This window comes from Procambarus clarkii, chromosome 28, assembly GCF_040958095.1.
Source record: "Procambarus clarkii isolate CNS0578487 chromosome 28, FALCON_Pclarkii_2.0, whole genome shotgun sequence".
Lineage (NCBI taxonomy): Eukaryota > Metazoa > Arthropoda > Malacostraca > Decapoda > Cambaridae > Procambarus > Procambarus clarkii.
The window spans coordinates 20,353,123-20,370,813 of NC_091177.1; positions in this window are offsets into that span (position 1 = coordinate 20,353,123).

The following is a 17,691-nucleotide window of genomic DNA, read 5'->3' on the forward strand; positions in this document are numbered from 1 at the left end:
CGGTTTTCGTGTACATCTTCCATCGGTAATATAAACGGAAAATCAGGAACATTTTAGTTAATTCTAATGAAAACACATTGGTTTTTATCATTTGTATTGGAAACAACATTGTCATATGTCTTTTCTTGGATATAAATAATACGAAACCTCGCTCTATGATTTGAAGTTAAAATCCTCAAATATGGTAAAATAGTGACTTTTTCACGTTAATCATGTAGTTTGATATTACGCAAATATATTAATTTTTACCAATATTTCGATACTATTTCATGTAGTATCACGATATGTGACTTGGCCTTCAAATCTCAGAATGTCGCATAATATTGCATTTTAAGCAAGTTTTCTTGCATTTTGTTTCCTACGAAAAATCACCGAATTTAGCAATATTTTGACGTTTATCATCTCCTTTTCCTTTATGTGAATTAAACACAATATCATCGAATTAGGCAAAATTTTGCCGTTTTTCCACGTTTTTGTGAATTTTCAGTCTATGGGTATAAATTCAATAAATATACGATAAAAATGATGCAAACACATAATTGATTAGAAATTAACCTTAAATACTTCACTTTCAATCAACCATTTGTTTCTCGTTAAAATACCGAGTAGGATATTGAAGAGGGGAGAAGTTCGGTTTGTATCGACGTTTCAGCCGGATTAGAGCGGTTTTACGTGTACATCTTCCATCTGTAATATAAACGGAAAATCAGGAACATTTTAGTTAATTCTAATGAAAACACATTGTTTTTTATCATTTGTATTGGAAACAACATTGTCATATGTCTTTTCTTGGATCTAAATAATACGAAACCTCGCTCTATGATTTGAAGTTAAAATCCTCAAATATGGTAAAATAGTGACTTTTTCACGTTAATCATGTAGTTCGATATTACGCAAATATATTAATTTTTTCCAATATTTCGATACTATTTCATGTAGTATCACGATATGTGATTTGGCCTTCAAATCTCAGAATATCGCATAATATTGCATTTTAAGCAGGTTTTCTTGCATTTTGTATCGTACGAAAAATCTCCGAATTTAGCAATATTTTGACGTTCATCATCTCTTTTTCCTCTATGTGATTTAAACAAAATATCATCGAATTAGGCAATATTTTGCTGTTTTTCCACGTTTTTTTGAATTTTTAGTTTATGGGTATTAATTCATTATATATACGATAAAAATGATGCAAACAAATAATTGATTAGATAATAACCTTAAATACTTCATTTTCAATCAACTATTTGTTTCTCGTTAAAATACTGAGTAAGATATTGAAAAGGGGAGAAGTTCTGTTTTTATTGCATATATCGACGTTTCAGCCGGAATAGAGCGGTTTTCGTATACATCTTCCATCGGTAATTTAAACGGAAAATCAGGAACATTTTAGTTAATTCTAATGAAAACACATTGGTTTTTATCATTTGTATATATGAACAACATTGTCATATGTCTTTTCTTGGATCAAAATAATATGAAACCTCGCTCCATGATTTGAAGTTAAAATCCTCATATATGGTAAAATAGTGACTTTTTTCATGTAGTGTTATTTTACGTAAATATATTCGTTTTTACGAATATTTCGATACTATTTCATGTAGTATCACGATATGTGATTTGGCCTTCAAATCTCAGAATTTCGCGTAATATTGCATTTTAAGCAAGTTTTCTTGCATTTTGTTTCGTACGAAAAATCACCGAATTTAGCAATATTTTAACGTTTATCATCTCCTTTTCCTTTATGTGATTTAAACAAAATATCATCGAATTAGGCAATATTTTGCCGTTTTTCCACGTTTTTGTGAATTTTCAGTCTATGGGTATTAATTCAATAAATATACGATAAAAATGATGCAAACACATAATTGATTAGAAAATAACCTTAAATACTTCATTTTCAATCAACCATTTGTTTCTCGTTAAAGTACCGAGTAGGATATTGAAGAGGGGAGAAGTTCGGTTTTTATTGCATATATCGACGTTTCAGCCGGATAAGAGCGGTTTTCGTGTACATCTTCCATCGGTAATATAAACGGAAAATCAGGAACATTTTTGTTAATTCTAATGAAAGCACATTGGTTTTTATCATTTGTATTGGAAACAACATTGTCATATGTCTTTTCATGGATCTAAATAATACGAAACCTCGCTCTATGATTTGAAGTTAAAATCCTCATATATGGTAAAATAGTGATTTTTTCACGTTTTCCATGTAGTGTGATTTTACGTAAATATATTCGTTTTTACCACTATTTCGATACTATTTCATGTAGAATCACGATACGTGATTTGGCCTTCAAATCTCAGAATTTCGCGTAATATTGCATTTTAAGCAAGTTTTCTTGCATTTTGTTTCGTACGAAAAATCATCGAATTTAGCAATATTTTGACGTTTATTATCTCCTTTTCCTTTATGGGAATAAACAAAATATCATCGAATTAGGCAATATTCGGCCGTTTTTCCAAGTTTTGTGAATTTTCGGTCTATGGGTATTAATTCAATAAATATACGATACAAATGATGCAAACACAAAATTGATTAGATAATAACCTTAAATACTTCATTTTCAATCAACTATTTGTTTCTCGATAAAATACTGAGTAAGTTATTGAAAAGGGGGGAAGTTCTGTTTTATTGCATATATCGACGTTTCAGCCGGAATAGAGCGGTTTTCGTGTACATCTTCCATCGGTAATATAAACGGAAAATCAGGAAAATTTTAGTTAATTCTAATGAAAACACATTGGTTTTTATCATTTGTATTGGAAACAACATTGTCATATGTCTTTTCTTAGATCTAAATAATACGAAACCTCGCTCTATGATTTGAAGTTAAAATCCTCATATATGGTAAAATAGTGACTTTTTCACGTTAATCATGCAATTTGATATTACGCAAATATATTAATTTTTACCAATATTTCGATACTATTTCATGTAGTATCACGATATGTGATTTGGCCTTCAAATCTCAGAATGTCGCATAATATTGCATTTTAAGCAAGTTTTCTTGCATTTTGTTTCGTACGAAAAATCACCGAATTTAGCAATATTTCGACGTTTATCATCTCTTTTTCCTCTATGTGATTTAAACAAAATATCATCGAATTAGGCAATATTTTGCCGTTTTTCCACGTTTTTTTGAATTTCTAGTTTATGGGTATTAATTCTTTATATATACGATAAAAATGATGCAAACACATAATTGGTTAGATAATAACTTTAAATACTTCATTTTCAATCAACTATTTGTTTCTCGTTAAAATACTGAGTAAGATATTGAAAAGGGGAGAAGTTCTGTTTTTATTGCATATATCGACGTTTCAGCCGGGATAGAGCGGTTTTCGTGTACATCTTCCATCGGTAATTTAAACGGAAAATCAGGAACATTTTAGTTAATTCTAATGAAAACACATTGGTTTTTATCATTTGTATATTTGAACAACATTGTCATATGTCTTTTCTTGGATCTAAATAATACGAAACCTCGCTCCATGATTTGAAGTTAAAATCCTCATATATGGTAAAATAGTGACTATTTTCATGTAGTGTTATTTTACGTAAATATATTCGTTTTTACGAATATTTCGATACTATTTCATGTAGTATCACGATATGTGATTTGCCCTTCAAATCTCAGAATTTCGCGTAATATAGCATTTTAAGCAAGTTTTCTTGCATTTTGTTTCGTACGAAAAATCACCGAATTTAGCAATATTTTGACGTTTATCATCTCCTTTTCCTCTATGTGATTTAAACAAAATATCATCGAATTAGGCAATATTTTGCCGTTTTTCCACGTTTTTGTGAATTTTCAGTCTATGGGTATTAATTCAATAAATATACGATAAAAATGATGCAAACACATAATTGATTAGAAATTAACCTTAAATACTTCATTTTCAATCAACCATTTGTTTCTCGTTGAAATACCGAGTAGGATATTGAAGAGGGGAGAAGTTCGGTTTGTATCGACGTTTCAGCCGGAATAGAGCGGTTTTCGTGTACATCTTCCATCGGTAATATAAACGGAAAATCAGGAACATTTTAGTTAATTCTAATGAAAACACATTGGTTTTTATCATTTGTATTGGAAACAACATTGTCATATGTCTTTTCTTGGATATAAATAATACGAAACCTCGCTCTATGATTTGAAGTTAAAATCCTCAAATATGGTAAAATAGTGACTTTTTCACGTTAATCATGTAGTTTGATATTACGCAAATATATTAATTTTTACCAATATTTCGATACTATTTCATGTAGTATCACGATATGTGACTTGGCCTTCAAATCTCAGAATGTCGCATAATATTGCATTTTAAGCAAGTTTTCTTGCATTTTGTTTCCTACGAAAAATCACCGAATTTAGCAATATTTTGACGTTTATCATCTCCTTTTCCTTTATGTGAATTAAACACAATATCATCGAATTAGGCAAAATTTTGCCGTTTTTCCACGTTTTTGTGAATTTTCAGTCTATGGGTATAAATTCAATAAATATACGATAAAAATGATGCAAACACATAATTGATTAGAAATTAACCTTAAATACTTCACTTTCAATCAACCATTTGTTTCTCGTTAAAATACCGAGTAGGATATTGAAGAGGGGAGAAGTTCGGTTTGTATCGACGTTTCAGCCGGATTAGAGCGGTTTTACGTGTACATCTTCCATCTGTAATATAAACGGAAAATCAGGAACATTTTAGTTAATTCTAATGAAAACACATTGTTTTTTATCATTTGTATTGGAAACAACATTGTCATATGTCTTTTCTTGGATCTAAATAATACGAAACCTCGCTCTATGATTTGAAGTTAAAATCCTCAAATATGGTAAAATAGTGACTTTTTCACGTTAATCATGTAGTTCGATATTACGCAAATATATTAATTTTTTCCAATATTTCGATACTATTTCATGTAGTATCACGATATGTGATTTGGCCTTCAAATCTCAGAATATCGCATAATATTGCATTTTAAGCAGGTTTTCTTGCATTTTGTATCGTACGAAAAATCTCCGAATTTAGCAATATTTTGACGTTCATCATCTCTTTTTCCTCTATGTGATTTAAACAAAATATCATCGAATTAGGCAATATTTTGCTGTTTTTCCACGTTTTTTTGAATTTTTAGTTTATGGGTATTAATTCATTATATATACGATAAAAATGATGCAAACAAATAATTGATTAGATAATAACCTTAAATACTTCATTTTCAATCAACTATTTGTTTCTCGTTAAAATACTGAGTAAGATATTGAAAAGGGGAGAAGTTCTGTTTTTATTGCATATATCGACGTTTCAGCCGGAATAGAGCGGTTTTCGTATACATCTTCCATCGGTAATTTAAACGGAAAATCAGGAACATTTTAGTTAATTCTAATGAAAACACATTGGTTTTTATCATTTGTATATATGAACAACATTGTCATATGTCTTTTCTTGGATCTAAATAATATGAAACCTCGCTCCATGATTTGAAGTTAAAATCCTCATATATGGTAAAATAGTGACTTTTTTCATGTAGTGTTATTTTACGTAAATATATTCGTTTTTACGAATATTTCGATACTATTTCATGTAGTATCACGATATGTGATTTGGCCTTCAAATCTCAGAATTTCGCGTAATATTGCATTTTAAGCAAGTTTTCTTGCATTTTGTTTCGTACGAAAAATCACCGAATTTAGCAATATTTTAACGTTTATCATCTCCTTTTCCTTTATGTGATTTAAACAAAATATCATCGAATTAGGCAATATTTTGCCGTTTTTCCACGTTTTTGTGAATTTTCAGTCTATGGGTATTAATTCAATAAATATACGATAAAAATGATGCAAACACATAATTGATTAGAAAATAACCTTAAATACTTCATTTTCAATCAACCATTTGTTTCTCGTTAAAGTACCGAGTAGGATATTGAAGAGGGGAGAAGTTCGGTTTTTATTGCATATATCGACGTTTCAGCCGGATAAGAGCGGTTTTCGTGTACATCTTCCATCGGTAATATAAACGGAAAATCAGGAACATTTTTGTTAATTCTAATGAAAACACATTGGTTTTTATCATTTGTATTGGAAACAACATTGTCATATGTCTTTTCATGGATCTAAATAATACGAAACCTCGCTCTATGATTTGAAGTTAAAATCCTCATATATGGTAAAATAGTGATTTTTTCACGTTTTTCATGTAGTGTGATTTTACGTAAATATATTCGTTTTTACCACTATTTCGATACTATTTCATGTAGAATCACGATACGTGATTTGGCCTTCAAATCTCAGAATTTCGCGTAATATTGCATTTTAAGCAAGTTTTCTTGCATTTTGATTCGTACGAAAAATCATCGAATTTAGCAATATTTTGACGTTTATTATCTCCTTTTCCTTTATGGGAATAAACAAAATATCATCGAATTAGGCAATATTCGGCCGTTTTTCCAAGTTTTGTGAATTTTCGGTCTATGGGTATTAATTCAATAAATATACGATACAAATGATGCAAACACATAATTGATTAGATAATAACCTTAAATACTTCATTTTCAATCAACTATTTGTTTCTCGATAAAATACTGAGTAAGTTATTGAAAAGGGGGGAAGTTCTGTTTTATTGCATATATCGACGTTTCAGCCGGAATAGAGCGGTTTTCGTGTACATCTTCCATCGGTAATATAAACGGAAAATCAGGAACATTTTAGTTAATTCTAATGAAAACACATTGGTTTTTATCATTTGTATTGGAAACAACATTGTCATATATCTTTTCATGGATCTAAATAATATGAAACCTCGCTCTATGATTTGGAGTTAAAATCCTCATATATGGTAAAATAGTGATTTTTTTCACGTTTTTCATGTAGTGTGATTTTACGTAAATATATTCGTTTTTACCAATATTTCGATACTATTTCATGTAGTATCACGATACGTGATTTGGCCTTCATATATCAGAATTTCGCGTAATATTGCATTTTAAGCAAGTTTTCTTGCATTGTGTTTCGTACGAAAAATCATCGAATTTAGCAAAATTTTGACGTTTATTATCTCCTTTTCCTTTATGGGAATAAACAAAATATCATCGAATTAGGCAATATTCGGCCGTTTTTTCAAGTTTTGTGAATTTTCGGTATATGGGTATTAATTCAATAAATATACGATACAAATGATGCAAACACATAATTGATTAGAAAATAACCTTAAATACTTCATTTTCAATCAACCATTTGTTTCTCGTTAAAATACTGAGTAGGATTTGAAGAGGGGAGAAGTTCGGTTTTTATTGCATATATCGACGTTTCAGCCGGATTAGAGCGGTTTTACGTGTACATCTTCCATCTGTAATATAAACGGAAAATCAGGAACATTTTTGTTATTTCTAATGAAAACACATTGTTTTTTATCATTTGTATTGGAAACAACATTGTCATATGTCTTTTCTTGGATCTAAATAATACGAAACCTCGCTCTATGATTTGAAGTTAAAATCCTCAAATATGGTAAAATAGTGACTTTTTCACGTTAATCATGTAGTTCGATATTACGCAAATATATTAATTTTTACCAATATTTAGATACTATTTCATGTAGTATCACGATATGTGATTTGGCCTTCAAATCTCAGAATGTCGCATAATATTGCATTTTAAGCAAGTTTTCTTGCATTTTGTATCGTACGAAAAATCTCCGAATTTAGCAATATTTTGACGTTCATCATCTCTTTTTCCTCTATGTGATTTAAACAAAATATCATCGAATTAGGCAATATTTTGCCGTTTTTCCACGTTTTTGTGAATTTTCAGTTTATGGGTATTAATTCATTATAATATACGATAAAAATGATGCAAACACATAATTGATTAGATAATAACCTTAAATACTTCATTTTCAATCAACTATTTCTTTCTCGTTAAAATACTGAGTAGATATTGAAGAGGGGAGAAGTTCTGTTTTTATTGCATATATCGACGTTTCAGCCGGAATAGAGCGGTTTTCGTATACATCTTCCATCGGTAATTATAAACGGAAAATCAGGAACATTTTAGTTAATTCTAATGAAAACACATTGGTTTTTATCATTTGTATATATGAAACAACATTGTCATATGTCTTTTCTTGGATCTAAATAATACGAAACCTCGCTCTATGATTTGAAGTTAAAATCCTCATATATGGTAAAATAGTGACTTTTTCACGTTAATCATGTAGTTTGATATTACGCAAATATATTAATTTTTACCAATATTTCGATACTATTTCATGTAGTATCACGATATGTGACTTGGCCTTCAAATCTCAGAATGTCGCATAATATTGCATTTTAAGCAAGTTTTCTTGCATTTTGTTTCCTACGAAAAATCACCGAATTTAGCAATATTTTGACGTTTATCATCTCCTTTTCCTTTATGTGAATTAAACACAATATCATCGAATTAGGCAAAATTTTGCCGTTTTTCCACGTTTTTGTGAATTTTCAGTCTATGGGTATAAATTCAATAAATATACGATAAAAATGATGCAAACACATAATTGATTAGAAATTAACCTTAAATACTTCACTTTCAATCAACCATTTGTTTCTCGTTAAAATACCGAGTAGGATATTGAAGAGGGGAGAAGTTCGGTTTGTATCGACGTTTCAGCCGGATTAGAGCGGTTTTACGTGTACATCTTCCATCTGTAATATAAACGGAAAATCAGGAACATTTTAGTTAATTCTAATGAAAACACATTGTTTTTTATCATTTGTATTGGAAACAACATTGTCATATGTCTTTTCTTGGATCTAAATAATACGAAACCTCGCTCTATGATTTGAAGTTAAAATCCTCAAATATGGTAAAATAGTGACTTTTTCACGTTAATCATGTAGTTCGATATTACGCAAATATATTAATTTTTTCCAATATTTCGATACTATTTCATGTAGTATCACGATATGTGATTTGGCCTTCAAATCTCAGAATATCGCATAATATTGCATTTTAAGCAGGTTTTCTTGCATTTTGTATCGTACGAAAAATCTCCGAATTTAGCAATATTTTGACGTTCATCATCTCTTTTTCCTCTATGTGATTTAAACAAAATATCATCGAATTAGGCAATATTTTGCTGTTTTTCCACGTTTTTTTGAATTTTTAGTTTATGGGTATTAATTCATTATATATACGATAAAAATGATGCAAACAAATAATTGATTAGATAATAACCTTAAATACTTCATTTTCAATCAACTATTTGTTTCTCGTTAAAATACTGAGTAAGATATTGAAAAGGGGAGAAGTTCTGTTTTTATTGCATATATCGACGTTTCAGCCGGAATAGAGCGGTTTTCGTATACATCTTCCATCGGTAATTTAAACGGAAAATCAGGAACATTTTAGTTAATTCTAATGAAAACACATTGGTTTTTATCATTTGTATATATGAACAACATTGTCATATGTCTTTTCTTGGATCTAAATAATATGAAACCTCGCTCCATGATTTGAAGTTAAAATCCTCATATATGGTAAAATAGTGACTTTTTTCATGTAGTGTTATTTTACGTAAATATATTCGTTTTTACGAATATTTCGATACTATTTCATGTAGTATCACGATATGTGATTTGGCCTTCAAATCTCAGAATTTCGCGTAATATTGCATTTTAAGCAAGTTTTCTTGCATTTTGTTTCGTACGAAAAATCACCGAATTTAGCAATATTTTAACGTTTATCATCTCCTTTTCCTTTATGTGATTTAAACAAAATATCATCGAATTAGGCAATATTTTGCCGTTTTTCCACGTTTTTGTGAATTTTCAGTCTATGGGTATTAATTCAATAAATATACGATAAAAATGATGCAAACACATAATTGATTAGAAAATAACCTTAAATACTTCATTTTCAATCAACCATTTGTTTCTCGTTAAAGTACCGAGTAGGATATTGAAGAGGGGAGAAGTTCGGTTTTTATTGCATATATCGACGTTTCAGCCGGATAAGAGCGGTTTTCGTGTACATCTTCCATCGGTAATATAAACGGAAAATCAGGAACATTTTTGTTAATTCTAATGAAAACACATTGGTTTTTATCATTTGTATTGGAAACAACATTGTCATATGTCTTTTCATGGATCTAAATAATACGAAACCTCGCTCTATGATTTGAAGTTAAAATCCTCATATATGGTAAAATAGTGACTTTTTTCACGTTTTTCATGTAGTGTGATTTTACGTAAATATATTCGTTTTTACCACTATTTCGATACTATTTCATGTAGAATCACGATACGTGATTTGGCCTTCAAATCTCAGAATTTCGCGTAATATTGCATTTTAAGCAAGTTTTCTTGCATTTTGATTCGTACGAAAAATCATCGAATTTAGCAATATTTTGACGTTTATTATCTCCTTTTCCTTTATGGGAATAAACAAAATATCATCGAATTAGGCAATATTCGGCCGTTTTTCCAAGTTTTGTGAATTTTCGGTCTATGGGTATTAATTCAATAAATATACGATACAAATGATGCAAACACATAATTGATTAGATAATAACCTTAAATACTTCATTTTCAATCAACTATTTGTTTCTCGATAAAATACTGAGTAAGTTATTGAAAAGGGGGGAAGTTCTGTTTTATTGCATATATCGACGTTTCAGCCGGAATAGAGCGGTTTTCGTGTACATCTTCCATCGGTAATATAAACGGAAAATCAGGAACATTTTAGTTAATTCTAATGAAAACACATTGGTTTTTATCATTTGTATTGGAAACAACATTGTCATATATCTTTTCATGGATCTAAATAATATGAAACCTCGCTCTATGATTTGGAGTTAAAATCCTCATATATGGTAAAATAGTGATTTTTTTCACGTTTTTCATGTAGTGTGATTTTACGTAAATATATTCGTTTTTACCAATATTTCGATACTATTTCATGTAGTATCACGATACGTGATTTGGCCTTCATATATCAGAATTTCGCGTAATATTGCATTTTAAGCAAGTTTTCTTGCATTGTGTTTCGTACGAAAAATCATCGAATTTAGCAAAATTTTGACGTTTATTATCTCCTTTTCCTTTATGGGAATAAACAAAATATCATCGAATTAGGCAATATTCGGCCGTTTTTTCAAGTTTTGTGAATTTTCGGTATATGGGTATTAATTCAATAAATATACGATACAAATGATGCAAACACATAATTGATTAGAAAATAACCTTAAATACTTCATTTTCAATCAACCATTTGTTTCTCGTTAAAATACTGAGTAGGATTTTGAAGAGGGGAGAAGTTCGGTTTTTATTGCATATATCGACGTTTCAGCCGGATTAGAGCGGTTTTACGTGTACATCTTCCATCTGTAATATAAACGGAAAATCAGGAACATTTTTGTTATTTCTAATGAAAACACATTGTTTTTTATCATTTGTATTGGAAACAACATTGTCATATGTCTTTTCTTGGATCTAAATAATACGAAACCTCGCTCTATGATTTGAAGTTAAAATCCTCAAATATGGTAAAATAGTGACTTTTTCACGTTAATCATGTAGTTCGATATTACGCAAATATATTAATTTTTACCAATATTTAGATACTATTTCATGTAGTATCACGATATGTGATTTGGCCTTCAAATCTCAGAATGTCGCATAATATTGCATTTTAAGCAAGTTTTCTTGCATTTTGTATCGTACGAAAAATCTCCGAATTTAGCAATATTTTGACGTTCATCATCTCTTTTTCCTCTATGTGATTTAAACAAAATAACATCGAATTAGGCAATATTTTGCCGTTTTTCCACGTTTTTTTGAATTTTAGTTTATGGGTATTAATTCATTATATATACGATAAAAATGATGCAAACACATAATTGATTAGATAATAACCTTAAATACTTCATTTTCAATCAACTATTTCTTTCTCGTTAAAATACTGAGTAAGATATTGAAAAGGGGAGAAGTTCTGTTTTTATTGCATATATCGACGTTTCAGCCGGAATAGAGCGGTTTTCGTATACATCTTCCATCGGTAATTTAAACGGAAAATCAGGAACATTTTAGTTAATTCTAATGAAAACACATTGGTTTTTATCATTTGTATATATGAACAACATTGTCATATGTCTTTTCTTGGATCTAAATAATACGAAACCTCGCTCCATGATTTGAAGTTAAAATCCTCATATATGGCAAAATAGTGACTTTTTTCATGTAGTGTTATTTTACGTAAATATATTCGTTGTACGAATATTTCGATACTATTTCATGTAGTATCACGATATGTGATTTGGCCTTCAAATCTCAGAATTTCGCGTAATATTGCATTTTAAGCAAGTTTTCTTGCATTTTGTTTCGTACGAAAAATCACCGAATTTAGCAATATTTTGACGTTTATCATCTCCTTTTCCTTTATGTGAATTAAACACAATATCATCGAATTAGGCAAAATTTTGCCGTTTTTCCACGTTTTTGTGAATTTTCAGTCTATGGGTATAAATTCAATAAATATACGATAAAAATGATGCAAACACATAATTGATTAGAAATTAACCTTAAATACTTCACTTTCAATCAACCATTTGTTTCTCGTTCAAATACCGAGTAGGATATTGAAGAGGGGAGAAGTTCGGTTTGTATCGACGTTTCAGCCGGATTAGAGCGGTTTTACGTGTACATCTTCCATCTGTAATATAAACGGAAAATCAGGAACATTTTAGTTAATTCTAATGAAAACACATTGTTTTTTATCATTTGTATTGGAAACAACATTGTCATATGTCTTTTCTTGGATCTAAATAATACGAAACCTCGCTCTATGATTTGAAGTTAAAATCCTCAAATATGGTAAAATAGTGACTTTTTCACGTTAATCATGTAGTTCGATATTACGCAAATATATTAATTTTTTCCAATATTTCGATACTATTTCATGTAGTATCACGATATGTGATTTGGCCTTCAAATCTCAGAATATCGCATAATATTGCATTTTAAGCAGGTTTTCTTGCATTTTGTATCGTACGAAAAATCTCCGAATTTAGCAATATTTTGACGTTCATCATCTCTTTTTCCTCTATGTGATTTAAACAAAATATCATCGAATTAGGCAATATTTTGCTGTTTTTCCACGTTTTTTTGAATTTTTAGTTTATGGGTATTAATTCATTATATATACGATAATAATGATGCAAACACATAATTGATTAGATAATAACCTTAAATACTTCATTTTCAATCAACTATTTGTTTCTCGTTAAAATACTGAGTAAGATATTGAAAAGGGGAGAAGTTCTGTTTTTATTGCATATATCGACGTTTCAGCCGGAATAGAGCGGTTTTCGTATACATCTTCCATCGGTAATTTAAACGGAAAATCAGGAACATTTTAGTTAATTCTAATGAAAACACATTGGTTTTTATCATTTGTATATATGAACAACATTGTCATATGTCTTTTCTTGGATCTAAATAATACGAAACCTCGCTCCATGATTTGAAGTTAAAATCCTCATATATGGCAAAATAGTGACTTTTTTCATGTAGTGTTATTTTACGTATATATATTCGTTGTACGAATATTTCGATACTATTTCATGTAGTATCACGATATGTGATTTGGCCTTCAAATCTCAGAATTTCGCGTAATATTGCATTTTAAGCAAGTTTTCTTGCATTTTGTTTCGTACGAAAAATCACCGAATTTAGCAATATTTTGACGTTTATCATCTCCTTTTCCTTTATGTGAATTAAACACAATATCATCGAATTAGGCAAAATTTGGCCGTTTTTCCACGTTTTTGTGAATTTTCAGTCTATGGGTATAAATTCAATAATTATACGATAAAAATGATGCAAACACATAATTGATTAGAAATTAACCTTAAATACTTCACTTTCAATCAACCATTTGTTTCTCGTTAAAATACCGAGTAGGATATTGAAGAGGGGAGAAGTTCGGTTTGTATTGCATATATCGACGTTTCAGCCGGAATAGAGCGGTTTTCGTGTACATCTTCCATCGGTAATATAAACGGAAAATCAGGAACATTTTAGTTAATTCTAATGAAAACACATTGGTTTTTATCATTTGTATTGGAAACAACATTGTCATATATCTTTTCTTGGACCTAAATAATACGATACCTCGCTCTATGATTTGAAGTTAAAATCCTCATATATGGTAAAATAGTGACTTTTTTCACCTTTTTCATGTAGTGTGATTTTACGTAAATATATTCATTTTTACCAATATTTCCATACTATTTCATGTAGTATCACGATATGTGATTTGGCCTTCAAATCTCAGAATGTCGCATAATATTGCATTTTAAGCAAGTTTTCTTGCATTTTGTTTCGTACGAAAAATCATCGAATTTAACAATATTTTGACGTTTATCATCCCCTTTTCGTCTATGTGATTTAAACAAAATATCATCGAATTAGGCAATATTTTGCTGTTTTTCCGTTTTTTTGAATTTTCAGTTTATGGGTATTAATTCATTATATATACGATAAAAATGATGCAAACACATAATTGATAAGATAATAACCTTAAATACTTCATTTTCAATCAACTATTTGTTTCTCGATAAAATACTGAGTAAGTTATTGAGAAGGGGGGAAGTTCTGTTTTATTGCATATATAGACGTATCAGCCGGAATAGAGCGGTTTTCGTGTACATCTTCCATCGGTAATATAAAAGGAAAATCAGGAACATTTTAGTTAATTCTAATGAAAACACATTGGTTTTTATCATTTGTATTGGAAACAACATTGTCATATGTCTTTTCATGGATCAAAATAATACGAAACCTCGCTCTATGATTTGAAGTTAAAATCCTCATATATGGTAAAATAGTGATTTTTTTCACGTTTTCATGTAGTGTGATTTTACGTAAATATATTCGTTTTTACCAATATTTTGATACTATTTCATGTAGTATCACGGTATGTGATTTGGCCTTCAAATCTCAGAATTTCGCGTAATATTGCATTTTAAGCAAGTTTTCTTGCATTTTGTTTCGTACGAAAAATCATCGAATTTAGCAATATTTTGACGTTTATAATCTATTTTTCCTTTATGGGAATAAACAAAATATCATCGAATTAGGCAATATTTGGCCGTTTTTCCAAGTTTTGTGAATTTTCGGTCTATGGGTATTAATTCAATAAATATACGATACAAATGACGCAAACATATAATTGATTAGAAAATAACCTTAAATACTTCATTTTCAATCAACCATTTGTTTCTCGTTAAAATACTGAGTAGGATTTTGAAGAGGGGAGAAGTTCGGTTTTTATTGCATATATCGACGTTTCAGCCGGATTAGAGCGGTTTTACGTGTACATCTTCCATCTGTAATATAAACGGAAAATCAGGAACATTTTAGTTAATTCTAATGAAAACACATTGTTTTTTATCATTTGTATTGAAACAACATTGTCATATATCTTTTCTTGGATCTAAATAATACGAAACCTCGCTCTATGATTTGAAGTTAAAATCCTCATATATGGTAAAATAGTGACTTTTTTCACCTTTTTCATGTAGTTTGATTTTACGTAAATATATTCATTTTTACCAATATTTCCATACTATTTCATGTAGTATCACGATATGTGATTTGGCCTTCAAATCTCAGAATGTCGCATAATATTGCATTTTATGCAAGTTTTCTTGCATTTTGTTTCGAACGAAAAATCATCGAATTTAGCAATATTTAGACGTTTATCATCCCCTTTTCGTCTATGTGATTTAAACAAAATATCATCGAATTAGGCAATATTTTGCTGTTTTTCCGTTTTTTTGAATTTTCAGTTTATGGGTATTAATTCATTATATATACGATAAAAATGATGCAAACACATAATTGATTAGATAATAACCTTAAATACTTCATTTTCAATCAACTATTTGTTTCTCGTTAAAATACTGAGTAAGATATTGAAAAGGGGAGAAGTTCTGTTTTTATTGCATATATCGACGTTTCAGCCGGAATAGAGCGGTTTTCGTATACATCTTCCATCGGTAATTTAAACGGAAAATCAGGAACATTTTAGTTAATTCTAATGAAAACACATTGGTTTTTATCATTTGTATATATGAACAACATTGTCATATGTCTTTTCTTGGATCTAAATAATACGAAACCTCGCTCCATGATTTGAAGTTAAAATCCTCATATATGGCAAAATAGTGACTTTTTTCATGTAGTGTTATTTTACGTATATATATTCGTTGTACGAATATTTCGATACTATTTCATGTAGTATCACGATATGTGATTTGGCCTTCAAATCTCAGAATTTCGCGTAATATTGCATTTTAAGCAAGTTTTCTTGCATTTTGTTTCGTACGAAAAATCACCGAATTTAGCAATATTTTGACGTTTATCATCTCCTTTTCCTTTATGTGAATTAAACACAATATCATCGAATTAGGCAAAATTTTGCCGTTTTTCCACGTTTTTGTGAATTTTCAGTCTATGGGTATAAATTCAATAATTATACGATAAAAATGATGCAAACACATAATTGATTAGAAATTAACCTTAAATACTTCACTTTCAATCAACCATTTGTTTCTCGTTAAAATACCGAGTAGGATATTGAAGAGGGGAGAAGTTCGGTTTGTATTGCATATATCGACGTTTCAGCCGGAATAGAGCGGTTTTCGTGTACATCTTCCATCGGTAATATAAACGGAAAATCAGGAACATTTTAGTTAATTCTAATGAAAACACATTGGTTTTTATCATTTGTATTGGAAACAACATTGTCATATATCTTTTCTTGGACCTAAATAATACGATACCTCGCTCTATGATTTGAAGTTAAAATCCTCATATATGGTAAAATAGTGACTTTTTTCACCTTTTTCATGTAGTGTGATTTTACGTAAATATATTCATTTTTACCAATATTTCCATACTATTTCATGTAGTATCACGATATGTGATTTGGCCTTCAAATCTCAGAATGTCGCATAATATTGCATTTTAAGCAAGTTTTCTTGCATTTTGTTTCGTACGAAAAATCATCGAATTTAACAATATTTTGACGTTTATCATCCCCTTTTCGTCTATGTGATTTAAACAAAATATCATCGAATTAGGCAATATTTTGCTGTTTTTCCGTTTTTTTGAATTTTCAGTTTATGGGTATTAATTCATTATATATACGATAAAAATGATGCAAACACATAATTGATAAGATAATAACCTTAAATACTTCATTTTCAATCAACTATTTGTTTCTCGATAAAATACTGAGTAAGTTATTGAGAAGGGGGGAAGTTCTGTTTTATTGCATATATAGACGTATCAGCCGGAATAGAGCGGTTTTCGTGTACATCTTCCATCGGTAATATAAAAGGAAAATCAGGAACATTTTAGTTAATTCTAATGAAAACACATTGGTTTTTATCATTTGTATTGGAAACAACATTGTCATATGTCTTTTCATGGATCAAAATAATACGAAACCTCGCTCTATGATTTGAAGTTAAAATCCTCATATATGGTAAAATAGTGATTTTTTTCACGTTTTCATGTAGTGTGATTTTACGTAAATATATTCGTTTTTACCAATATTTTGATACTATTTCATGTAGTATCACGGTATGTGATTTGGCCTTCAAATCTCAGAATTTCGCGTAATATTG